We start from the raw sequence: 12,007 nt of genomic DNA, 5'->3' as shown, positions 1-12,007 counted from the left end.
ATCAGGGGGATTTGGGGGCAGGTATGGGATGGTGCCAGGTGGGGCAGCCATGGGGGGCTGGGGGAGTGGGCAGGGACAGTGGGGGTCCCCCCCCATGTTTCTCTCCCCCCTCCTTCAGCACCCCCTCACACCTTACTTACTGCAGTAGAGCCTGGGTCAAGCTCCCTGCGGCTGTCACACTGCGTGACCTGTACAGGCAGGCAGCATGCTTCAGCATCAGGCTGAGGACCAGCCATAGAGATGCTCTGGCTGCTACCAGAGCATCTTTGTGGAGGACCTAGCCTTTGGTTGCCTCAGGGCATGGTCCCAGACCTGCCCTGCCTTTTTTCTCTGTGGTTATTTTTGACCCCTGGATATCCAGGGGTCTAATTTTGCCCCTGCAGCGCAAATCTGCAGTTTGGGGAACATTTTTTCATTCCTGCATGTGCCTCTTGCAGCATCTGAAAGGGCTTTGAGACACTGCAAGACACATGTGCGTACTTGTCTGAATGTGCTGAGTCTGTGTAACAGACAACTGGAAAAATAAATGTTCATGAGAGAACTTAACTGAAGTGGACAGTGTTTGTATTAATGAAGATTATGATGCTGATCTTCTTTGTTCTTAGGTTATTACTTCCATGCACATTAGAAATACTGGAGGAATTAAAGTTACTTTACAATTTAGGAGCTAAGCTGTGTTGATGTTATAATTCAGAGACTGAAATTCAAGATTTCTCCTACATATTGTTTGGGAAAGGGTCACATCACGTTGTAGGGGAGGAGGGCTGGGGGATGTGGGGCATTCTTCACTCCTGGTAACTGCAATAGAAACTGAAGCCACCTGCTTCTCAGGAAGTGCTTTTGCATTACATAGAATCAGATCCTAGGGGAACTGTTCATGATTGTTATAAAGGGAAAAACAGTATTCTCATACTGAAACAAGCAGGGATAAAATCTATAATGAGAAATGGTTCCACATGAAAGATTCCTTATTTTCTCAGTTGCATATGATTTTCCATACCCTTGTCTTTTTATTTAAAAAAAAAAAAAAAAAAAACAACAAAAAAACTTACTGATTCTTCAGAGAAATTGGCTTTCTTGAGCTGTGTGTAAGTTTTAGAAAAAATATAGCAGGCTTTGTTTTTAGTGAGTAGTCAGTTTGCTGAAAAAAATGAGTGTTTCAACTGATTTGACTTTCTATTTATTCTTTCTTTGCTATATTACCTGTGTCAACCAAGCTTGGTTTTTTGTTTGTTTTTTTTGTTTTTTTTTGTTTTTTGTTTTTGTTTTGTTTTTTTGTTTTTGTTTTGTTTTTTTTTTTTTTTTGAAGAAAAGAAATACCTTTGTAGGCTTTTGGTGTACAAAATTAAAAGGATGAATACCCTTCCCTTTGCTTTGCAAAAATCTATAAAGGAAACCTAAAACTGGTGTGAATGACTAGACTGGGTTTTCTTCACTTTGTTTTTCTTCAAAAATGTCAGTAATTTCTAGATTTATCTCTTTCTCTCTTTTGGAAGATTTTTTTTTTTTTTTTGGTAGCTAGATGTATTCATTTAGAAGTTTTTGCTTGTCTATTAAACAATAGGATCAATTACTGACACCAGTCCTAGAAAACCTTCGTGTTAGTAACTTTATGCATTTGAAGAGTCTTATTGTCCTATTGAGTTCAAGGAAAAGTTACTTTATACATATAAATGTTTCCATGATTGGGTCTACCCATGCCCCACAATATTACAGTTAAAATGTTATTAAGCAGAGCAAAATTTTTTAAAAAAACACCTTCCCCTCAAATTTTAAGCAGTCTGAATAAAGCTCAATTCTCACGTAATATGGACATTATGCAATGTCCTTTCAGGTTAGTTGTCTTCAGTGGGGGATTGGGATATTTGTTTTTTCTCAGGTTAATAAATCTAATAGTTTTGCAGTTGTCCGTAGTCTGCAAGAGTAGGCAACACCTGAATTTTAATTTAATAAATAAGGTGAATATAATCCCTGTGCTTTAGCTACATATATCCTTTGATGATGCTGTGACATGGTGAGTACAGGTCATCATTATAATAAACCTGCCAGATCTACAGTCATGAGTCTGAAGTCCTCAGTGGCAGAGCTGGCAGAAGATGTTAAAATCTAACCAGCTGCAAAGGCAGATGAAGGCTGCAGTAGAATGAGATCCCCAGTTGTCTTGGTCTCCTTGCCATTGGATCAAGGATCTGTCAAAAGCCATCTGAAAGCAGATGTGCAGCAGCTTCTCCACAATCAAAGAAGTCATGCACAGGCGTCTTCAATAAAAATGGCAGCCACCTCCACCCCATGCACAGATTGGGGGGCATGTGCCTCCTGGGCCTCTGCCAGGGTGCACACAAAGCCGTCCCTCCCTCCCCACAATGCCCCTGGATGAGCCACCTGGGCTCTGATTGTCCCATGGCCTGGTCTGGCCAGGGCCCCATTCACCTCAGTCCCTGCCTCTGTCTGTGACCCACTCCTTCCCTCACCACGGGGACCTGCTGGGAGGGGTATGTGTGCACATGCATGCTCTCAGCCCCCCAAATTCTAATATAAAGGGGTACATAAGCTGAAACTTTGAGACAGGAGGGGTACACTTGTTAAAAAAGGTTGAAAACCCCTGGACTATGTCATGGTCTGTGCCCAGGATTTCCAAGATGTCCGGATCGCCTGAGCTGTACTAGAAGCTGATGTTTGCTGGACTGATCACCAGCTCATCCTCTCAGTTATGTCACTCAAACTGGCTCCCAAATGATGGTTGCAGAAAAAGCAATGCTGATGGAAGATCAACATTTGAAGGTCTCAAGGACCCAAGCAAGTGAGACCTCTTCCACCAGTGCTTCAATGAAAACCTGGTGAATTCCAATCAACCGCAATGGGTGAATGTCAGCAGCATCCAGGGTACCCTCAGTGCCTGTGAAAAGACTCTTGGATTACTAGGTAACATCAAAACTGGTTTGATGAGAATGACTAGGAGATCCAAGAGTTGATTAATCACAAGCACAAGGTCTTTTTGTGCTTAGCAAAACAGCACTGACTCCAAGCAAAAGAAATTGAATCTCTAAGAAGCCAAGCAAAAGGTTCAAAGGAGGATGCACAATATGAAGAACAAATGGTGGGAAGACAAGGCTAAGTAGATTCAACCTCATTGACATCTACGATATGTGCAGTTTCTTCAGTGCCACCAAATCCTTCTATGGTCTGAGCACTCGGGGACTAACCCCCCTTGAGAACTAAGGATGGAGAAGATCAAAGAAAGGGGAGCCATAGGTGCCTCTTGGAAGGAGCATTTTGAAGATCTTCTCAATCAAGACTCTGCTATTGACAAGTGTTCTCAACTCCATCCTGCCTTGTCCAGTCAGAATCCCTCCAATGCTTGATGAGATGAGGAAAGCCATCAAGCAGATGAAGAACAGGGCATATGGAGTGGATGGAATCCCTGCTGAGGTCTTCAAACATGGAGGAGAGGAGCTCACATCACAGCACCATGCCCTCATCTTAAGGATCTGGAATGATGAGGAAATCCCAGACAATCTTCAATAAAGGAGACAAGTCTGATTGTGGAAACTACAGAGGGATCACTTTGTTGTTCACTATAGAAAAGATCATTGCAAGAACCCTCCTGAACCGTCTCCTTCCACTTGCTGAAGAGTTCCTCCTAGAATCTCAATGTGGGTTCAGAGCATCAATAGGCAGAACTGACATGATATTTATAGCTCACCAGCTTTGGGAGAAATCCCAAGAACAGTATAAGCCTCTATACATAGCCTCCTTTGACCTCTCAAAAGCTTTCAGCTCTGTTAGCTGAGAAGTGTTGTGGAGGATCCTTCTGAAATATGGATACCCACAAAAATTTGTCACGATTCTCTGCCTGCTCATTGATGCTATGTGAGCAGTGGTTCTCAGTAATGGATCTATCACAGATCCTTATGAGGTTAAAATGGGAGTTAAGCAAGGTTGTGTCATCTCTCCAACACTCTCTTCTCAGTACCCCTTGCAACAATGCTACATCTGACCACCAACAAGCTTCCAGCCGGAGTAGAGCTAAACTACCAAATGTATGGCATGCTGTTTAATCTCAGTTGACACTGAGCCAAAGCCAAGGACTCCCCAACCTCAATCATTGAGTTCCAGTATGCTGATGATGCTATAGCAGATGCTATAGCATGGGCGCAGCAGGAAGCAGACCTTCAGGCAATCATAAATGTGTTTTACTGAGGCATATAAGAAAATGGGACTGAAGCTTAACATTTGAAAGTATCTGAGGTCCCCCACCAACAGCTCCTAATGAACAATCTCCAGCTCCGGTAATCCGGATTTATGGTGAGACTCTGGAGAACATTGAGTATTTCCCATATCTTGGAAGCCATCTCTTGCAGAAGGCTGACCTCAAAGAACTCCAACATCACCTTGAATGTGCAAGTGCAGCCTTTGGATGCCTGAAGAAATGGGTGTTTGAAAATCATGACATCAGATCCAAAACCAAGCTCATAGTTTATCAAGTAGTCATGATCCCCACCTTTACTGTACGTAGCTGGACATGGGCAATATACAGGAGACATCTAGAGTTGCTGGAGAAGTACCATCAATGCTGCTTGCAGAAGATTATCCAAATCCAGTGGGAAGACAGGTGCACCAACTTGAGCATCCTCCTGCAAGCAAACACTGTGAGTATTGAGGTGATGATTATCTAACATGAAGTTAGTTCGGCTGGCCATGTTATCTGGATGTCTGACTTTAGACTCCCAAAGCAAGTTTTTATTCTCCCAGCTCAGCCAAAGTGTATGCTCAAGAACAGGGCAGAGAAAATTCTTCAGGGACATCCTCAAGGCCACCTTTAAAATGCAACGTTGATGTCAACTCATGGGAGACTATTGCCCAGGGCCTCCCTAAATCAAAGAATCTGCTGCAAGGATCTTAGTGCTTTGAAACCTAACAACCACCACCACCGCCACCACAACAACCACCACCAGTGGGAGTGGCAGAAACAGTGTGTTGCAGACCAATTCAAGTATCCAGCACCACCCACCTTGCATAAACACATGTCTGAGTTGTAGTAGAGTCTGCCAATCCCAGATAGGCCTCACCAGACATCTTTGAACACACAGGTAAGACAATCATGGAAGATGGTCATCCTCCACTGCAGGGAAAGATCTGCCAAAGATCTCCTGTCATAGCAGGGAAAGCAATGGAAACAACACTATTTTTCCTAAAAAATTTAAATTCCTTTACATTTAGCCTGTATATCAAAAGTTGGGACAGAGAAAAGACTTTTGTCTCCAAGGGTACCTATACATGAGCCAGGAGGCTGCTCTGATGCATTGTAACTACAGCACTTTGGAACAGACTTCATTAATTGAGTCTGTTGGAGCGTTGTAATTACCATGTTCCATCCAGCATCCATGTCTCATGGTTTTGCATCCCCACACTTTAAAATGGTGATGGGGGCACTTTTTTTAATTAAAGCTTGTTCAATGAGCTATAGATAAAGCACCCCCACATCATTTTGAAGCATGGGGATTTTGATGCATGAGATGCTCCAGGTTCTTTAAAGATGCTTTCAGAGCTGCTCTAATTTAAAGCTCCCCCTTCTTTCCCCCCCCCCCCCCCCCAAAAAAAAAAAAATGCTCCCAAATTTCCTGGAATGATAAAAGGATGAAAAAAAAAATACTGAAGGAGGACTTTCCTCCTTTTGAATAGGATCTGGTTAGGAATCCAGTTGTATTAGGAGAAACAGATGGTTAGTGGTCTTGATTAGTAGAGTTGGAGGAGACTATTATACCTGTTTCTTGAGGGTTCCTGGCAGATGTGCATTTGAAGGCACAATATGATCTGATGCAGGATACTAGGGCTGTGTGCAATGGACCCTATTCCATTCAGATTCAGCCTAAATCAGTGACAGTGATTTGATCCATTGATTCATACCAATGTCTGATTCAAATTCAGATTCAGCCAAATTGAAGATTTGATGCTGATTCGGTGAAGCAGCAATTCAGACACAGGCAAAGCTTTAAAAGTTGTTTTTTTCCTTACATGCTTTCAGCTACTAGGTGTGGCTCATGAATCCTGCAGTGTTAGGATGGATGGAGTGTCCCACAGGAGCATGAGGGGGCCTCGCTGCATGCTCGGCAGCAAACCCGGAAGTGGACCAGAAGTACTTCCGGTCCACTTCCAGGTCTGCCAGGGAGTGCCCTAACCATCCTCCCCCCTCCCCGTACCTCCCCGGCTCAGTGATCAGCTGTGGGGGGACCCGGGTGACCCCCCCACACACACACCCAGGAGGCACCAGTCACTGAGCCGGAGGTGGGGGGTCCCCCTGTGCACTCCCTGGTGGACCAGGAAGTGGACCGGAAGTGCTTCTGGTCTACTTCCAGGTCAGCTGCTGAGCGCAGTGGGGAGCCCCACCCCTCGTGCTCCTGTGGCACACTGCATCTGCCCCTGCATCACAGATCCTACCATATATGCATGGCAGAGGGTGTGATTGTGGGATCCAGCGTCTGATCCCATCGTACATTATTGCTGGTGCAGGGGAAGCCCAGGATTATGATACCAGGATTCCCCTACACTAGGAAGCTCCTGTGGCTGGGAGTCATCAGCTGATGAGCTGGGAGCCACAGCCTGGCCACACTTTCAATTAATGGCATGATAGGAACCAACCACAAAGTTTATTACACCCTTTTTCGCCCAATAATTTTGCAGCTTATTCCTTGTTTTATCCTGCCATTAATTGCATTAACATGTGGTTGGGTAACAACTTTTATGCTTAATTGGTTAATCACATCTTAAATAAGATGTGTGCCAGGGCCCTAGAGTCATAAATTTATAGGTTAGAAACCCTTCAAGATGGGTGGAAGTCTTGGAGGAATACAGAATGTAAGAAGTCTTAATCTATGAAGTACTAATATTGCCACTAGATTTGACAGTGCAGCAAACAAGGATGAGGGAGCAGGCACTCATAGAGGTTTAGCAAGCAGTTTGAATAGGGACTAAGTAACATTAGTTGGTGAGAGTTTTTTATTGCTTATCAAAAAGATATCAACAATACATTCAGCTGTTTGTCAAGAAAAGGTATTTGAGGGAAGAAAACTATTGACACAGAAATAGCTGCTCTGAGAACTCATTTAGACAATAACCATGGAATAGCATGAGGGAAACATTTGCACAGTGGCCAGAAGAACATAGTCATTAGTAAATCAAGGAGTGAGGAGATGTCAAAAATGAAAACAACAATATATCACGGACTGCACGCACCAGCAGACTTACTGGTCAGTGGCATAAGCTCTATTATCCTTTACCAGCTGCACTTACTAGAACCTGTTGTGTTGTGGAACTTATTATAAATGAAGTTACTGTAGCTGATAATGCTATTGACATTATCACAGGGTTTAATTTTTGACTTTAAGTGCAGCTCTGAGCAAAGGATGGTGTGTAAAATTTGGCAGTTGCTCCAGGAGGCAGTGTGATTCTCTCACTTCTGAGTTACTTTTCCTTCCCTGCTTCTTTCTGTAGAGTTGTTGTTTGCTCATAGCTTAATTTAGCATTCACCCTAGTGAAACATGAGGCAGACATGATAAAAATTGGCAGTTTAAGAAAGATATTTAGGTTTTTGGTTCTGTGGCAATGGAAGGAAAATAGTCCTGTCCACCTCACTTACATTTTAACCTTGTTGCTTCTCTGTGGGCTTCCTCAGGGGTAGTCCCTCCGAGGCACTACACTCCCTCTTACTGGGGTTTTTTCCACAACCTTCTTGATACTTCAGCCTGACCTGAATTAATGGCTTTCTGAAGCCCTGTCTATTTCCTACTGACTGCCCAAGCTGTTTCAGGTTGCTCTCATCTGCAGATTTTCCCTGGAACCCATTTCTCTTCTGCCACCTGCTGCTCTCCCAAATGGGAGGGGGGTTCACCCAGGTCCTCCTCATCCAGTCACAGCAAGATGCCCTTTTCTGTGAGCTGCTTCTGTGGCTCTCTTCTTTCTTCTTTTATCTTTCCTTCCCCATTGGCTTCTCCAGGTCCTGTTAGCTGCCATCCCTTGTAATGTCTGTTGTACCACTTCTCCAAGCACACTTCTTCATCTGCAAGTCAGACTATCGTGTGTTCAGTGTTCTCAAAAACATATTTTAATTTATTCAAGTTATATATATTCAATAGATAGCTATATAGCAACATAAATACGTATAAGTTGGGGAGAAAAAGTGATGAGGAAGATATGTTTTAATGAAGGAGGTCTTTAGAGAGCCCCCCACTCGAGCTCAGGGACCACAGATGTATTTGTCATCAACAGAGATCCCTTTGCCATCCCATTATATACCCATGCACAGCTAATCAAAATGTCCCTGCACTGTTCACATCTTTTTCTTGGAAAAAGTATTGTGCATTTGCTTTTTTATACCAAATGAGCCAGTATATATGAAGGCTGTTCACTACTCCCTCTGATCTTCTGGATTGCATGGTAAACTTTGAGTCAACAATGCTCCCATAAATTAAACCTGAAAGAAAATATTCTTGGTCCTTATGGTTTGTGAATAGTATTTTACCAAATCATTTCAAAATTATGTGAAACTGGGTAAAACTTTCTATTGGTGATAGTTGTTTTCACATATTTTAAATTTCAGACCAAAATATAAAAATTTGTTATTTAAAAAAACAGAACTTTTTTCCAGCTGAGCATTTGGATAAAATAGTACTAAGGAATAAATTTAAAACAGATTTAAATCTAAATTATTAGAAGGGACTTAAATAATTTTTAGTCTTTTTGTACAGAGATTGTTTATTTAAATATATACAGAGATATTATTTAAATATATTTCTTGGTGTTCACTCTGTCAGTAAGAGATCTTTGTAGAACACCTTAACTTGTCAAAAACAGGATTATTGTCAGTATGATTATTCCCTGAACTATGGCCAGTTTTTAACTAGAGTCTGCATTTATCAGTTAATGTTTTGCTTGGTGTTTACATTTTGCTTGACATTTTTAAAATTACTTTCATGTCCATGAGGAACTGATTCAAAGAAATATACTTGCTTGGGTTTTTAGTTTTTAGAGTCTTTTGGGCCATACACAAATCTAGATACATGTACCAGAGTCGCACTGTATGAGGTAAGGATAGAAAAAATGTCTCATGAGATCTCTTACAGGCTCAATAATGAGTGTTCTATATCTCTACAGTCCCCAAAAATAAAACTCCTGTATTCCCTTTTTGCCTTAATCATATAGCTTGTGGGAATTAGGCCTCTACACTCTCTGCAGAGAAAGTTGTGTGTACTATATAACCCTGTTTTAGCAACATGCTTATGCATATGTAGAATTTTAAGCACGTTGATAGCTTCATTAATTTGGAAACATGCTTCAGTGACTTACTGAATCAGGGCATATATACATTTTGCAAGGATGAGTCCAAGTCCATAAAAACAGGATACTGTTTCCTTCATGTAGAATGTTCCTTTCTGCTCTGGCCTCCTACAGGATCTGATCCCAATCTCTTTTGTATCTGATATTACACTGTTAGGTTGGATCCAGATGTGCAGGCATGTGTGGTTTGTGGTGCTGCTGACCTTTTGGTGGCACCACAACCTGCACACCTGGCATGCTAGACCATGCCTCCCCCTCCCTTTGCAGATTTACAGCATGGGGGTAAAATTTGCTACTAGGAAATCCTGGTAACAAAAAAAAAAAAAAAAAATGCTGTGAAAAAAATTTATGACCACAGGTGTGTGTGCTGGCAGACACAGAGGCTTGGTCCTCCTTGGAGACACTCTGGTTGCCAGCCAGAGCATCTCCCCTCCTCTGGTTCTGCCCTGGCTCCTCCAGCACATCAGGGGAAAAAGGAGCTTCCCCAAAGAGGGACATTTTGCCCTGCACCAAAACCCATGTGCACGGGCATGCACAGCAGCAAAAAGTAACAGCACAAATTTGTGCTGCTCCTTTTTTTTGCCACTGCAAGCACATACCCCTGCATGTGGGGGGACACCCACAGAGAGCAGAAGGAAAGTACTTTGCTACCCCACAAAAGAAGGGCTGAGAGGGAACTCTGAGGCATATTTCTCTGATAAACTCTGGAATATGAGAGGAAGAAAAACAAAGAGGGAAAAACTGTGTTCTGGCCATATGCTTGGATGTCATAAAGCTGCTGCTCCAAAGAAATAGCAAATTTAACTACATGAACTTTAGTTAATCTAAACTGGTATGAAAGCATAGGACTGGGTAAAGAGTCTGAACAAAAACCTTTTATTTGAACATTCTTATTCATAAAGAAATGGCCTAAATCTGAACATGGATAAGAACGTTGCAAGTGACCCTTATCTTTGCTATGAACTAAACTAATTATAACCACCTTTGGTATCTAAAATCTAGATTATGATCCAGATATTGTTGCTCAAGGGAACTTCTAATGGACTGAGGGGAATGTCACAAATGTGCTTTTGCTGTGCCAATGCACAGTACTTATTTGTAGGAATCAATTAAGCCAAAAATGAAATGTATTAGTTTTGTGTTTCACAGTGTGGAGTCTCCAACTTTATCTGTCAGAACATACCTGCTTTTCTATCATATGTAATAAAATAAAAGCTGATGCCCCTCTCTACTTTGTAGGACTAACTACATTGTTTCTACTGATGCTTTATCTAAGCAGTTTTATATATATTTAGCTACTTGAGAAGGAGGAGGATTCTACTCTTTTTTCAGTGAAGATTCATTGCTTTTAGTTCTGTTTGAACTATCTAAAGTACTCTGTCTAAAGCTGACAAGAACAGATTATACATCTAAATCAACTGGCTCCATCTGGTATGGTTACTGGAGATATTTTATTATAGACCCATCATAGAAAACATTCCAACTTTTATTGTAACTAAATTATTTTCTATGGTTTAAAAGTACATTGTTTGATTAGAATGGTGAACATTAGTCACAGCTGTTTTCACTTTCATAATCCTCATAGAAAACTGCCTTTTATTAAAGACTTAACACATATCTAATAACCTCAGAAATTAGGTTGCTGCTTTTCTAAAATGACTGTCGCTAAATCTTCTTGTAATCCCCCCAAAACTAAACTGAATCTTCAGTGCTCAGAAGACATAAAACAGATTAGCATGACTATTCTGTAAGCCAGAGATACTCAAACTTTTGGACACATGGGCTGGATGAGTGGCATTAGGCTGGTCTGCAGGCCGGATCCCACAAAGGGCTGATGCATGGAGTTGGGCCCGATGCTACCCCAGCTACCTCTGCTCCTCTACTGCCAAATTTCTGGACCTGTGGGAATCCCAGTGGCCTTGGAGTTTAGTATCCCTGGTGTTAAGCAGTTGTAGCTCTTGAGAAATATAAGCAGACTTAAAAGTTGTATCTTAGCACAAGCAAAAGAAGTTATTTGCTATCTCTTGAATCTGACACTCTTGAATTCCACAACCTGTGAAATTAACGGTTTCATTGTTCATAACAGAGAGCTAATACTACAGAAAAAAATACAGAACTTGTTTAATAATCATCTTCTACTTGCAGTCCTTTCTTGGCATATAGTCAGTGAAGAATACTCTGGAGTTCAGTTCTTGGGTCCATCTGCATCGTGAAACAAATACATATTTAGTAGGCAAAAAAATACCTTCCTGTGAAGAAAAAAGCTTTTATGCTTCTTTAAAATGAGTTCTTCAGCTGATGTAAATTGGGATAATTCTACTGAAATTGACAGATTTCAGTTTACATCAGATAAGGGTCTGGCTTTAAATATAGTATAGTATATACTACTAACTTGAAATGAACAATAGAGAGCAAACTCTATGCATGCAATTTGAATTAGTTGCATAATAATGTTACTGGTATGTACAGTAGGTAGGCTTGTATCCTTGCACATTAGCCAGTATTTATGCTGCAGCTATATAGTGCTTAATTAAAATATTTTCACTCACTTACGTAACACTAGTTACCTAACTTTTTTAGAGAGCTTTACCTGTTCAGTGCAACATGTTACTTACTGCATACAGTTTGTCACATTCACAAAGAATGAAGCAAGTATTACTGTGCATATTTCACA

General features: G+C 41.4%; 1 protein-coding gene across 1 annotated transcript in view; it reads left to right on the top strand.

The window, feature by feature from the left end:
* CTNNA3 (catenin alpha 3) overlaps nt 1–12,007 on the top strand; it is a 1,539,787-nt gene that overhangs the window by 782,564 nt on the left and 745,216 nt on the right.

The sequence above is a fragment of the Alligator sinensis genome, unplaced genomic scaffold, assembly GCF_000455745.1.
Source record: "Alligator sinensis unplaced genomic scaffold, ASM45574v1 scaffold325_1, whole genome shotgun sequence".
NCBI classification, from domain to species: Eukaryota; Metazoa; Chordata; order Crocodylia; family Alligatoridae; genus Alligator; species Alligator sinensis.
Note: the sequence above shows the minus strand (reverse complement) of the source record. Positions and strands in the feature narration are given on the sequence as shown.